We start from the raw sequence: 12,899 nt of genomic DNA, 5'->3' as shown, positions 1-12,899 counted from the left end.
TTTTCTCATATTTTTCCAAGATTTCTCTATTTTTCTTTAAGATTAAACCTGTAATATATTAACTACCAAAAACGTAAAATAGCACTAAATACGAATAAAACTATTTAAAAATACTCTAAAAGTGACCTAAAAATAATACTAATAAAAACATAAGAGTATATATCTTTGATACTTAGAACAAATATTACATTATCCATATTTATATATATGTAGGTTGGGTGTGATACTAAGGGACCATAAGAGTGTAAGGGGTGAAAAGTTAATTACTTGGACTAACCCACCACCCTTGGGTGGATGACCCACCTTTGAGGGGTGACTGTCGAACCCACATTAGGATAGTTACGTATCTCACTCCCGATGGGTAGTTACTTTAACTACTTTAGGGGTAGTTACATATCTCACCCCCAGATGGTAGTTACTTTACCTACCTTGGGGGGCGGTCACTTAACATACCCCTAGAGGGTAGTTAATTCTATCTCATTCCTATACATAGAACATACTCCTGGGAGTAGTTACTCAATCTCATCTCCATACATAAACATACCCCTGGGTGTAGTTACTCAATCTCACCCCATACATAAAATTTACCATTGTGGGAATAGTTACTCAAACCAAGGATCCGTGCTTCTTTTTTTTAGAATTGTCCTTGTACTAAGGTAGCGTTTGGTTGGAGGTAATGAAATGAAATGGAATGGAAAGGAAATAATTTTCATTCCATTCCTTTGTTTGGTTGCATTTTAAAGTATTGGAATGGCATTCCAATGGAATGCTCTTTCCACCATTTTGGTGGAATGGCTATTCCATTTTAAAAAGGAAGGAATGACCATTCCAATGTAACAAGAAAAAAAATTTAATTATTTTTTTATCAATTTTTTTTATGCATTTTAAATTTTATTCCATTCCATTCCTATTCTTATTCCCATTCTCATTCCTATTCCTATATTTTCATTCCTCTCAACCAAACGCCTCCTAAGTGATTTCATTTTCTATTTTATTTTAGTCTTGGGTAATCTCATACCACGTGCTATCATACTCAACACGTCACTTTTATCAAAATTTGGATAAACACCAAGTTTTAAAAGAAAAAAAAAATATTTTGTTAAAACACTATAATAAATATCTATACATAAATATTTATATACTTATTTATTATATATTACTAAAAATAAAATATTTGAAATAAATTAATATTAATTTTTTTTATCTTTTTTAAATACTTATATTTATTAGATATTTTTTATTTTTATTACATGAATCTAGAATTTCTTATTACATGTGATTAAATAAAGTATTTTTAAATTATTTTTAGTCAAATGCATATAAATTTATATTTTTTTTAAAAAAAAATAAATAGAGATATAAAAAATAAAAATTTTATATATAAATTTAGATATATTTATGATTATAATAAATCAAATTATAATAGCATTATCATCATTATAATTAAAATTTTAGCAATTCACAATATTTTAAAACTTTACACTAACTGTAACTTTTTTTCAGATAGCTGTTTTCCTCATATAACAGTTACAATTACTTTTCTTCATAGCACAACTATACCAAACTAGTCATAAATACTATAAATTTAAAATTAATTATTTTTATAGTTACAAATTTTTATTTATTTTATTTTTTGAACAACAATATTTTTTTCTTTCTAAAAAAGCCAAATACTTTTTTTAAAAGAAAAATATTTAAACCAAATCTAATAAATAATAATAAAAAATTAATTTATGACATAAATACTAAAGTATAACCCCTAGTTGTAAATAAATATCTAAGTTTAATTTTTGGCGACAATAATACCTAAGTTATATTTCTACAACTCTGTAGGTACCTGATTGTTAATTGTTAAATAAATTGACATGCGTCAATCCTTGATTGGTCCAAGTCATGAGTTTTTATTTTTTTAAAAAAAAAATTAATTTAAATATACCAATAAAAAAATGACATGTGAATAATTACTTAATATTTAACGGCCATACCTACAGAGTTCCAGAAATATAACTTAAGTATTATTACCGCCAAAAATTAAACTTAAGTATTTATTTACAATCAGAAGTTAAACTTAAATATTTATATCGCAAATTACTCATAATAATAATAATAATAATAATAATAATAATAATAATAATAATAATAATAATAATAATAATAATAATAGTTTTTTACATGGTATACTGTATTTTTGTATTTTGTTACTTTTATACTGTCACAATGCAAAAATTATAATTTTAATGTACAGTTTTATATTGTCTTTTTCAAACCGTATGAAACTTCAGTTTATCCCTATATTGACAGTTGTTTTATTGTATGCTATTTTTTTTATATTTTTTTAATTAAAAAATTTTATAAAAAAAATTATTGATGTGATGTTGCTTGTCATATTCATGGTAGTTCTCATTTTTTTAAAAAAAAAAATAATTAAAATAAAAATATTTCATATGATCACTAATTTGTAATCGCCATTGCTGTACCCTTTTTCTTCTTAAATCCTTTTTTTTAGTTTTGGAAATTTTAATCTTTTGAGTCGTGTGGTTGGTTTTGAGCAGTTTTCTTACAAGTTGCGTGTTGATCGGTTTTTTTATTTTGTTTGAAACCCATTTTTCCTCTCATTTTTTCCTATTAATCGTTTTCCCTTTTTTTCTATAAATTTTCATTTTATTTTTCTTTAGCATGTTTGTCACTCGTTCTATGTTTTCATCCCATATATTTAAAAAATCTCAAAACACTCATAAATCTAAGTTACCCCAATCTTCAATGTGGAAACAAAAATTTAAAGATCATTCTCCAAGTCCTACTTCCCCTGCTCCTTCCAAACGTAAGTTAGATGTTCATTCTCCTTCTAAGAGAGTTTCTAAACGTCATCAACCTATGGAGGAGGAGTCTAATTCCAATTTTAAATTTGACGACGAGTTCATTCAATTAGCTAAAGTTGCCAAGGTCAGTCGTTTATTTTCGTATTTTTTTAGGGTTGTGTTTTATTTTAAATTTTTATGTTATTGTGTTTTAATTTTTTCATTTATAATTTAATAGTATTTTATTTTAAATTTATATTTTGTATGTTTTGTTATTTTGAGTTGATTTATACCTTCTATAACAGTTGTATTCTTCTTTTTTTTTTGTAGGGGAAGGGGAAATCCCCTATTCAGAATATTCCTTCTAAATCTGGGTATGAAGAGCCTTCTGCTAATATTGTTGTTGAGATTTGTGGACCTTTTTTTAATTATTTTTTTTTATTTTTTCTGGTTGTTTTGGTGTTATTTTTGAGTTGTTTTGAAATAGATTTGCTTATTTTTTTACCCAGGAGTGGACATGTAAATATAGGCGTTCACAATATTATCATTCTAAAGTAAAAACTTCTAGTTTTATTGAGTCATTAACGATATTAAAAGTATTCTAACCCCAACCCAGTTGAAAATCTTTTCCCAAACTGTTATTGATCACATTATTCATTTCCAAATCATGCATGGTCTGTTGTTGAGGGAAGTTCAACAACCTAATGAGATAGAATTCTGGGTATCTCTTGCTGAGAAGATTCTTAAATTTAGTGTAGAGGAATTTTTCTTAGTGACAGGTCTAGATTGCCACATTGAATCTAATATTTTTCAGTTCACACTACAAGAAAGGGGACCTTTTATCCCACTTTTTTAGTTAACAAAAATAAAAAATGGGATAAAAGATATATAAAGACTTTTTATCCCACTTTTAGATTTGGCGCCTCAAATATGCAGCAAATATTTTTTTAGACAAGGGCTCTGTTTGGTAGAAAGTTAAAAAAAAAATATTAAAGGCAAAAAAATAATTTCAAGATTCGATTTTTATGAGTTTGCCAAACAGGGGATAAATTTTTTAGGGAAACCTTTTATCCCGGTTATTAGTTAAAAGCCGGGATAAAAGGGTTTAGTGTGAAACCCTTTTATCCCGGTTTTTAACTAATAGCGGGATAAAAGGTCATCACTAAAATCCCCAAAACTTCAACCATCTGCGCTTCGGTCGATTGACATAGTACAACCCGAAACCCTCTCGCCCAAACCCGAAACCCTCGCCCAAACCCTCACGCAAACCCTCTCGCCCAAACCCTCTTCGTCTAAATCCTCGCCCAAACCCAAAAATTAACCCCGGCCAGAACTCCGAATTCCATCCACTCCAATCGACATTGGAGGGCTCTTGCTTCTCTACCCTTTGTAAGAGTTCATACTCAATATTGTTTCTTTTCTACTGTAAAGAGATATATTCTCTATTTTCATTGAATATATAACAGCAGCAGGTACTCATTCCCAAATTTGGTTCTCGGCAACTTTTCCAAACATTCCTTTATGTTATATAATAATAATAATATATTCCTTTGGAAACTGTAATACACTGCTTGGAAAATATGTCTAATGATTGAGGTTTATTATAAGATTAATATGTGGTCTTCTGATCAAACAGTATTGGGGCAATGAGACTTAAAAACGTAGAAGGGTAAGTTCTGTTCTGCTCCTAAATTTTCTTCTTGGTTTTTATTTTCATTTTTTTTTTTCAAATTTCGCTTTGTCAAGATTTGAAAACTTATTCATTCTTTTATTAAACATACATGTATTCCTTGTTTGGCTGCTTCATTTCAAAGACATAATACCTCTTTATCTCCCTCTCTCTACCTTTCACAAGCTTAATTAGAGCTGTTTCCTTAAATGGGTTTCTTTTTCTTCCTTTTTGATTTTCGGGGAGAGTCAGAGGTGGCAATGGGTGCAAGGTTGGAGACGACAACGGCAGCTTGTAAGTATAGTTACTGTTAAGTAAAATAGATTAGTAGTAATTATAGTTATTAGTTTCCTTAATCGAAGTTTGTTATTGGCTTCTATATTCTTTCATTGTCTCTGTTACAAAAGAAATAATAATAATAATAATAATAATAATAATAATAATAATAAATATAAAAAAAAATCACAAACCCAGCCTAAACAATATTTCCTCAACCGAAGCAGCCTTGTGAAATCTTCTTGTGCTATTCTGTCTTGCTATCCCAAAATCTATCACAACAATAATCATAAAAAACACATATGACTACTTGCTCATGGTAAAATACCTCTCACTCTCTCGGTATCATCTTATCTTTCTTCTTTATTATCCATTTCCATTGCTTGCACCGCCCATTCTCTTTCTTCGCCTCGATCACGCCCACAAAAATCCTGAAATCAATAGGGTATTCCCAAAAACTAAAAATATGACACAACAAATCAACTTCCTCCTCTGCCTCCTTTATATGCGTCCAAAAAAGAAAAGAAAAGAAAAACACTCCACCACTCTATATCTTTCTTCTTTGCAACTTTGATTCTCAGGAGTCATTTCGAATCTCTTGGCCTTGACCAACATTTCTTGTGTCTTTTACGATCTCTCCCCTTTACATATATTGTTTATCTTTTCTTTCTATTGTTGAAAAAGAACTATGAAGAGCTATGCAAAGAAAAATTTAGAGTCAATATTTTCTTTTATTGAAATTCTAATGTGCACCCCACGATGTACCAATTTTGTATTTTCACTCCAGAGTTTTCTTTAAATGCTTTTGCTTTTCTTTGTCTTGAGTTTTGTTCTCCCTGTCATTGAATGAGTTGAGTTGGTTGAAATTCTAATTTAATTTAATTACAACGAGATGATGAGAGAAAGGTGAAGTTTACGAAAAGCTTTCAAGGAGCTAAGACAAGGTTGGTTACGTTATTTGATATTTACACTCCTTATTTTACTAATTCTAAAGCTATTAGAGGAGTTTGAATATGTTAGATATTCATCCATAGTGAAGTAGATTCTGCGATATAAATGTCTTTGCGGTCGGATGGGTGACAATTATTATATTGTTAAATGCTATTTTGATTAATTTTTCTTGTTATACGATTTACTTGCGTGCATTGTTAGATAGTTATTAATTTGAGAAATGTTGTAGAAATAGGAAACTATGGCCAATTTTTTTTAGGATTCTTAAACGAACATGTGTTTTAATATTTAATTACTAAGTGTGCTTTAAATTTTTCTAGCAACTTGTAAGTTTTTATTTCAATCTTGTTTGTTAGGAATTTTATTTTTATTTTTAAAATGGATAAGTCATGGATGGAAGAGAAGAGAGAAACTCCACAATTCGTAGAAGGATTTAATAAATTTTTAGAGTTTGCCCTAAAGAATTGTAGCTATCCTGAAAAATTATTTTGTCCTTGTGTCGATTGTGGTAATATATCAAAAGGAAATATTACCATGTTAAAGAATCATGTATTTTGTCGTGGAATCGATAAAAGTTATACTAAATGGTATTGGCATGGGGAATCGATGAAGGGAGACCCATATCCGTTAGTAGGCGAGGGGTCGATGATCATTTTGAAAGTAATGATTGTGATGATCATCCTACGAATTGCTTGATGATGCTCGAAGAGTTTATTCATGATCTGAAAAATTTGATAGCATGGTTAGAGATGCGGATAAGTCGTTATTTAGTGGTTGTGAAAAACGCCGACTATCAACTATGGTGAAATTTTATAACAGAAAGGCGGAGAATGGAGTAAGTGATAAGTGTTTTAGTCCATTTCTATCTGCTTTTAAAGAGATCTGTAGATGGAAAATTGCTTTCCCAGTCGACATATGAGGTGAAGAAAACTTTAAGTTCGATAGGGTTGAAGTATGAGAAGATTCATGCATGTCCAAATGATTGCATTTTATATCGTAAAGAGCATGCCCACATGGACACTTGTCGGAATGTGGTTTGCCACGGTACAAGCCGAACAAGAGTAAGGAGATCAGAAAACTTATTCCGAGAGAAAGTCTTGTGGTACATGCCTTTAATTCCGCGGCCAAATGCGGTTACATCGAAGTCAGAAGCTGCCGAAAACTTATTATGGCACGAGAAAAGGCGAGTGAAAGACGGTAAACTCACATCCTGGCCGATTCACGGGCTTGGAAAAAAGTAAATTATTTGAATCCGGACTTCGCGGTGAACCAAGACATCTACGGCTTGGTCTATCGGTAGATGGAGTAAATCCACATAGATCTCTTGCGCAGTGACATAGTTCATGGCTGTGTTTCTTGTTATGTACAACCTTCCTCCTTGGTTGGTGATGAAAAGGAAATTTACGATGTTATCGCTAATGATTTCGGGGCACAACAGTAGGGACATGATATCGATGTTTATTTGGCACCATTAGTTGATGACTTGAAAGAGTTGTACGAAGATGGTGTTGATGCATACGATGGTTTTAAGAAAGAAGTTTTTTAAGTTGAAGAAATTTTGTCTTTGTTGTGGTTAGTGATTTCCCTGCGTATAGTAATCTATCAGGGTTGAGCACAAAAGGCTATGAAGGTTGTCCTATTTGTTGTACCAATACACGAGCTCGTCGGTTGTCAAATGGACGCAAAATGTGTTACATGGGCCATAGACGATATTTGCCCCTAAGTCACCCTGACAGAAATAAAAAACAAGCATTTGACGGTACTGTAGAACGAGAAGTTGCACCTTTGCCACTTTCAGGGCGACAAATTCTTGAAGAAGTTGAGAAAATAGATTTCAAGTATGGAAAGGGCAAGAAAAAGAGAAACCCCAATGGATGTTTTCAAAGAAAATCGATTTTCTTCCGTCTTCCATACTGGAAAGATTTACTTGTTAGACATTGTTTGGATGTCATGCACATAGAAAAGAATGTGTGTGAAAGCATTGTCGGTACGTTACTTGACATCCCTGGTAAAAGTAAAGATGGTTTGTCTAGTCGTTTAGACCTTGTTGAGTTGGGTATAAGACACGGTTGGCACGTGGATAAAGGCAAACGTACATATTTACCTCCTGCAGCTTTCACATTGTCTAAAGAACAGAAACAAGCCGTATGCAACTCATTTGCAAAGATGAAAGTGCCTGATGGGTATTCATCTAACGTTCGAAACTTAGTTTACTAATAATGTGTTAATACAAATGATGTTTAGTGAGTAGGTATGATGTTTTCAGTATGATGTTTCCTACTAAACGATTTAATTAGTGTATTTCTTGCAGATGACAAAGCAAAAGGATGCAAATAAGCCAAAGGACGGCGGGACAAAAAAGAATGACATCGGCAATGCGAAAGCTCGAGGACGCAAGACAAAACTAGAGTGGAATGAGAAAGGAGAACCTATAGGAATAGCATATGCAGATATGCAATCATGGATTGGGGTTAAAGCAAGATCTACAGTCCCTCTAACTTATGATGATTGGAGACATGTAGATTCGAAACTCAAGGAGAAAATATGGAAAGACACATACGTAAGACTTAAATTTTTTTTCAATATATATTTCAACACATTTAATTCAACACTGTTAATGGGTACTAATCAATTCTTTTTGTGATTTTAGGATGCTTTCGAGCTTCCAGAAACGTATAAGCCTAAACTACTATCAGATGCGGGGAAAATGATGAAAAGTTTCAAGAAGCTCCTGACCCGGACGATTATCCTCCCGATTGCTAAAAGTGGTAAGATAGAAGAACTTCGTGCTACTCCAGAGAAGTATCCAGGCTTAACGATAAAGGCGGAATGAATTTGTTCTAACTCGTCTTACCCGAATTTACGAGTACAATTCCACTTAGTAATCTTTGTTGATAGTTTATTTTATGAAGTTGTTTCTAATTTTGATTATATTGTGTAGGCTTTGAGTGAAGCGCAAGTCGCCAGAGCCAGGATGAATCTATCTCATCATCGTTCATCTCGTAGAGGCATGCCCAACGTCGAACAAGATTTGGTAAGTAGCTTGTATCACTTCTTTTACAATGTTAAATTTTAATCACGCCAATAGAATTTAATCTAGTTTTTATATATAGAAAAAAGAACTCGGTGTTGACAATGTTGAAAGATACCAACTTTGGATGAGAGCACGGACAAAGAACAATATTTTGATCGCAGAATATGACAAGGAAATTGAGCGAGAAAATAGTAAGTATGTCAATTATGGTAAGAAAAACAATAACATTTATTTATTTTTGTTACTAACTTTGTCATTGGTTTGTTTCATAGAATGAATTAAAAGAGAAAGTTAGTACTGGTGAAATCGAAGCTAAGGGTCGGAATGATATCTTAACGCAAGCTTTAGGCACACCTGAGCACCCAAACAGAAGAGCTTCAAGCCTTAGACAATGAATATAGAAATGAACAGCGACATGAAGACCAAGAACCGACTGACATCTATGAAGAACAAGAACAACCCTTGGCAAATGAAGACCGAAGCCAAATGAGCATCTATGAAGAACAAGAACAACCCTTGGAAAATGAAGACCAAGAACCGAGTGGCAACTATGAACACCAAGAACCGAGTGGCAACTATGAACACCAAGAACCAATGGACTATGAGGATGTAAGTCAAAGTGTAAAATTATGTTCGGATAACATTGACAATGTTGTGGCTGAGGGTGTCATAATTGAGGCAGTTGGTTACTTTTCATATCATGGTGACATAATTACAAATGATTATGCACGGGTTCAAATCACACAAGTTATTCAAGGGAATTTAAATCCCATATCCAAGAGGTGCAATACGCTATGTTTGTGATGCATGTAACAAATTGGTTCCTTGGCCTAGGGAATTGATTTTGACTGAAGAGGTATGGAATAATTTACTTGTATTTACATTAATGTTAAATTATATATGAATTGTATTACAATTTTACTTGTAATTATGTAGGGTTCTCTAATTAAGAAGCTTCATAGTTCAAACAACTCGAAGGGGAAAGAGAAATGTAAAGGAAAAGAGAAGATAGTGGAACATCTTGATTCCACTAAATCTTATGAGAAATTCATTGCGAGAGGTACTTGACAAGACTCATATTTCTCTTCAGGGCCATGTTCTTGGAATATATGAGAGTAAAAGGTAAAAATGAGTTTGTGAGGGTTCTGTTAACCCATCCTTATTCTACAGAGTTCACATCTACATAACCAGAAGATGTCATACAAGTGGCCACCCAGATGAACTTACGGGTTGGTATGCTATTTGGACTAAGGTATTTCATTAACTTTGATTAATATATCATATAGTCATATATTATGTTAGTGGAGTTTGAATATCTTAGATATTCATCAGTAGGGAAGTAGGTTAAGGTTTGATTGATTGTGTGGAGATATAAGGAAAAATTCTACCCATTTGTTGTATTGCTATGCACTTAAAAAATTTCGGGAATGTTATGGAAATAAAGGGAAACTCTTGCCCATTTTTTAGGACTCTATTTGATTTTTTTTTCTTTTTAAACGGATGCATTTGGGAAAATTTAAATCAAAGACAAAAAGAGTTATACAAGTTTTATGATGTCGAGCTTCTTAGTTATAACAATGAGCGGGACAAGGTGATAGCCATCGATCAATTATCAATTTGGTTAAACACTATGACTCATGTAGGACAATACTATTTTATACCATGGAACATAGGGTAAGAATCACACATCTCTTTCACTTTTCCTATGATATTTATTTTTATATTAATATAACATTGTTACTTTTTCAACAAGCATTGGATGTTGATTATAGCAATGACATCGGGAAGAGTTGTATTCTTAAACCCGGCAATCTAAAATCCGTCAGGACATTGCTCAGATGATAAAGGCGTAAGTTTAGAACTTTAAGTTATTCATTCTAATATAATCATCAATTAATAAATTCTAAAAGCTTAAATTATAATTTTTTTTAATGTCTTTAATAGTGCATATGCAAATATTAGTTCAAATGCTATTGTATTTGGCAAAAATGGACCGGAGATATGGACCTTTGCTTGTCCAAAGCAACCATACAATTACGAATGTGGTTACTATGTACTAACTTACATTCGTGATATGCTTCAACATTCAAATCCCATTGAAGCCATAAAAGCAAAAGTAAGTATATACTCATCTTTACTATAAATACAAACATATAAAAGTATTATCTTCTTAATTAGTTTTATTTTTTTTAAATTGACGGTTGGCGGCCTATCCCAATATTCGAGGACGATCATCTCTTTCACTTCGACAACAGTGGTTAAGTCAATTGCTTCCCTTGATATATAAAAATTAACTAGTAGTCTTTTATTGTATTTTTTTAGACAATGTGTAGTATTTAATTTAGAGATTTATGCATAATATGTAAAGTGTTATTTAGAATTGAACTTACAAATTATTATTGTTGTTATTAAAAATGATATTAATCATTTATTTTAAATTAAGTTTTTTTTATACATACGCTATATAATTATAAAAATAAAAATTATATTTATTATTATTGAAAAAAAATAAATGAAATGAAATGTAATAAAATTACAAGAAAAAAAATAAAAAATCTATATATACATTTCAAATTAAAGGTCACTTTTAAATTTTATATATAAAAAAAAAGTGGGATAAAATGCACCTTTTTATCCCAGTTTTTTCATAAAAAGTGGGATAAAAGGGTACATTTTATCCCACTTTTTTCATCAAAAGTGGGATCAAAAGTACCCTTTTATCCCACTTTTCTCTAAGCAAAGGGATAAAGGGGTACTTTTTATCCGGTTTTCTAAAAAACTGGGATAAAAAGTACCCCTTTTATCCCGGTTTTTTAAATACTTTTTATCCCACTGGCATACATCCCGGTTTTTATATTAGCGAAAACCGGGATAAAAAGCCTTAAAAACCGGGATAAAAGGCCTTTCCTTGTAGTAGTGTCAAATACAACAAAAATATGCTAGTTGAACATTATTTTAAGGGTAATAAAAAAACTTACCAAGATTTTGATTCAAGTTGCCTTTACTGCTAACAACCTTAAGCATAATGATGATCTCTTAGTCAAGTTCGCTTTTTTGTATTTTGTTCAGTGTTACTTGCTCGGAGGTCCTCCTGGAAAGGTTGTCTCTATTGAGAAACTTGATACTGTGGATAGTAGCTGTTATAATGAGTATGGCTGGGGGAAGGAGTGTTTTGAGATGACTATTGAATCTCTTAAGGGTAAGATTTGATGCCGGTATTAGGACTGTTAGGAAGAAGGATAATGATGGTGGATTTTTATAGGTTGTTAGGTTTTCCTTAGGCACTACAAGTTTGGTTTTTTGAGTGTTGTCCGTATATCGTTAGAAAAATTTCTTTGTATTCAAACATTAGCATACCTAGGCTTCTTAACTGGCCTAAAATGCCAAAACTTAAAGTTTCTCAGCTAAAAATAGACAATGTGAACAACATCATCTTCAGTCGGCCTTTAAAGCATGTATAAACAATGATGATGTTGTTGGTGATGGTGAAAATGAGGATGATGAAAAAATTGATTATGAGGAAGACGATGAGCCTGGAGATGATGATGTTAAAGATGATGATGATGATGATGATGATGATGATGATGATGATGAGGATGGTGGGGGTGGAGATGATTGTGGACAGTCTGTGTCCGTTGTTGAAAAGGTAAAAATTGATGAGGTGCATGTTGCTGTTGATGGTGGTTCAAAGCTTAATGAAGGTGTAGTAGATGCATCTACTGCACAAGAGTGCACAAAAATTGATGATAAATTGGTTGTTGCTTCAGGAATTTTTGCTGATTTGAAAGAGGTTTGTTTTTGAGTTATTTTCTTATTGTTTTACTGTTTTTTTTTTTTTTGCCCTGCTTTGAATTTTTTTTAAGTTGTCTATTTTATTTTAATTTTATTTGACTCTTTTTTGTTTTATTAAGCAGAATTTATTTTCTAAGGATGATGATGATTTTATTGATGTTGGTGCTTCTATGGCTTGTGGCGTTCAAGCTGTTGAGAAGATGATATTTTATTTATCTATTCTTGTTTTGAAGTTGTTGCTGTTTTGTTTTTTTAATTTTTCTCTTTTTATTGTTTTGTTATTTTTAACATTAGTTATTTTATTTTAGATGGAGTCTTCCTCTACTCCTGTTGTTGCTGGTCAGACTTCTGTTTCTTTTGGTTTTCACGGTTTGGTTCA

The 12,899-nt window shown here is 31.7% G+C and overlaps 1 long non-coding RNA gene across 1 annotated transcript; it reads left to right on the top strand.

Moving 5' to 3' along the window:
- The first annotated feature begins 9,492 nt into the window (after positions 1–9,492).
- Positions 9,493–9,718, top strand: LOC133032244 (uncharacterized). The gene is made up of 2 exons (XR_009685022.1): positions 9,493–9,584; positions 9,665–9,718. It is a non-coding gene; the product is annotated as an uncharacterized LOC133032244 (long non-coding RNA).
- Positions 9,719–12,899: the final 3,181 nt, after the last annotated feature.

This window comes from Cannabis sativa, chromosome 1, assembly GCF_029168945.1.
Source record: "Cannabis sativa cultivar Pink pepper isolate KNU-18-1 chromosome 1, ASM2916894v1, whole genome shotgun sequence".
NCBI classification, from domain to species: domain Eukaryota; kingdom Viridiplantae; phylum Streptophyta; class Magnoliopsida; order Rosales; family Cannabaceae; genus Cannabis; species Cannabis sativa.
Note: the sequence above shows the minus strand (reverse complement) of the source record. Positions and strands in the feature narration are given on the sequence as shown.